Source organism: Propithecus coquereli, unplaced genomic scaffold, assembly GCF_000956105.1.
Source record: "Propithecus coquereli isolate 6110/MARCELLA unplaced genomic scaffold, Pcoq_1.0 Scaffold254, whole genome shotgun sequence".
NCBI lineage: Eukaryota > Metazoa > Chordata > Mammalia > Primates > Indriidae > Propithecus > Propithecus coquereli.
The window spans coordinates 2,694,679-2,696,924 of record NW_012148108.1 but is presented as its reverse complement, the minus strand read 5'-3'; the positions used below and the strand labels follow the sequence as shown (position 1 = coordinate 2,696,924).

Below are 2,246 nucleotides of genomic sequence, written 5' to 3'. Positions count from 1 at the left end.
GTTCGCAACCCGCACCCGGCCACTGCGTGCGTGGCTTTGGCCTCTCCGAGCCTCAGTTTCCCCGTATGGAAAAGGAATACACGCGCAGTGTCCGCCCGGCACCCTGAGGGTCAGGCTCCCGGCGGGGCGGGGACCCCCAAGTCGCTCCCAGGTCTGGGCGCGCCGCGCTCGGGGCACCCCCTTCCCTGGTTCCCCGGGGCGCACCTTTACCTGAGTGACAGGCGGGCTCGCCGCGCGCCTGAGGTCAAAGGTCGGCTCCGCGCCCGCGGGGAGACTGAGGCCCGCCCACACCCCGCCCCGGCCGAGGGTCGCTCAGGCCGCGGCGGCTCCGGCGTGCTGGCCCCGCCCCCCAACTTCCGGCTCCGCGGGGCCTTCCGGGTCGCCGGGTCGCCGCGGGTCCGAGCGCGGAGCCGGGTCCCCCGAGGGGCGGGGCGTCCCCGCACATCCGCCCGGCCCCGGCCTTCCCCGCGGCGACGCCGGACCCGCTCGGGAAGCGGTGACCCCGCCGAGGGCCGGCCTGCGCCCCGCCACGCGCTGTAGATCGGGTTCCGCGGGTCCTGCCCAAGCCCCGGGTGCTCCCGGGAGACCCTCTGTCCCTGCGCCCGGCCTGGGCGCGGTGCGGACGCGGGAGAGCGCAGGGCCACCGGGAGGTCCACGCTAGGTCAGCACTTGGTGCACGCACCGGGTCGCAGCCAGGTGCCGCCCGGGCCCGGGTGCTGGGGTAGGACCCCGCCTGACCTCCTGACCCCGCCTGCCCTGGGTGCTGTGTCACCCAGACGCCCCCACCCCCAGGGCCGCTTCCTTGCCCTGCCCCTCCGTCCCCAGACTCAGGAAGCATCGAAGTCCTAACGCCAGGGCCCCCCCTCGGGATCGGATACCCCCACTCGCTCCCGACTAGGGGCTTCCGCTGGAGCCTGGGGGACCAAGAGTGACAGGGGACAGGGACAGGGGCCCCATCCCCGCTGCAGCGCCCTCCGGGGGCACGTTTGAGAACCGCGGGCTCCTCCGGGAGAGGTTCCGAGGGGTTCCGCAGCAGGGAGAATGCTAACCGCGAACGCAGGTGGAAAGCGGGGCCCGCTGCAGAAGGGGAAACCTTCAGCCCCTCGGCACCTGGCACTTTCATTCTGACACGAGCAAAGCCATGACGCGATGGCACACGCGGCAGCCCAGAGACTAGCGCGTGCATCGCGCTCTCCCGGTGGGGCCTCCTGCAAGACGGGTCCTGCAAACAAGGGACAGAGCGGGGCCTCCACCACGGGTGGCACCTGCAGGGGCCTGCACACAGCTAAGGCTTCCAGGATGCTTATGCTGACCCGGGGGAAGCTATTCCAGGCCTCAGTGTCCTCGTCTGCGCAATGGCAGTAACAATACAGCCCATCTCATCCAGTTGTTCTGAAGGTTATAGCACTGTGGGAGGCTGAGGCGGGTGGATCGCTCAAGGTCAGGAGTCCGAGACCAGCCTGAGCAAGAGCAAGACCCCGTCTCTACTAAAATAGAAAGAAATTAGCCGGACAACTAAAAATACATAGAAAAAATTAGCCGGGCATGGTGGCGCATGCCTGTAGTCCCAGCTACTCGGGAGGCTGAGGCAGGAGGATCGCTTGAGCCCAGGAGTTTGAGGTTGCTGTGAGCTAGGCTGACGCCACGGCACTCTAGCCCGGGCAACAGAGTGAGACTCTGTCTCAAATAAATAAATAAAAATGAAGGTTAAAGGTCATGCGTAAGAGTCTAGATCATCCTTGTTTACACCGTAGGGTGTGAAGATGAACAGCCCTCCAAAGTCCCGAATGGGAGCCTCGTGTGCCTAGAGGAGCAGGAAATCCAATTCTGCCCCAGCCCTGACGGAGCACCCTCTTCCTGATGGGCCCCACGTCCCCCGGGCTGCTGGGTTGTGTTCTCGGGACCGGCCAGAGCCAGAACTCAGGGAGCCCCCGGAGCCAGCATCCTACCCCCAGCTCCTTCCACAGGCTGAGTGGCTCTTTTAGGATACAGCTACCCCCCAGACCCCGGCTGGACCATCCCGTGTAGATGCCACACCCGTAAACCCTGCAGCCTCTTCACACTAACTGCCCTGTGAGTGAGCTTGCTGTCGCTCTGAAAGCCAAAATTTTAGGGTCAGTGTTCTTTTCTCCCAAATACTATACTTTGTGCCACTATGATCAGTGTTCCGTTTATTTTAAGTTACCTCTGAGGAGGCACCATAGTCTCTGCTCTTTTGTAATGTTTTTGTCTTTGTTTTTTTTTTC

General features: G+C 64.4%; 1 protein-coding gene across 1 annotated transcript in view; it reads right to left on the bottom strand.

The window, feature by feature from the left end:
* LOC105812531 (chromosome unknown open reading frame, human C19orf12) overlaps window positions 1-327 on the bottom strand; it is a 9,200-nt gene extending 8,873 nt beyond the window's left edge. The window contains exon 1 of the mRNA XM_012647011.1: window positions 211-327. The gene's annotated coding sequence lies outside the window, so the exon portion shown is untranslated. The remainder of the gene's footprint in view (window positions 1-210) is intronic.
* Window positions 328-2,246: the final 1,919 nt, after the last annotated feature.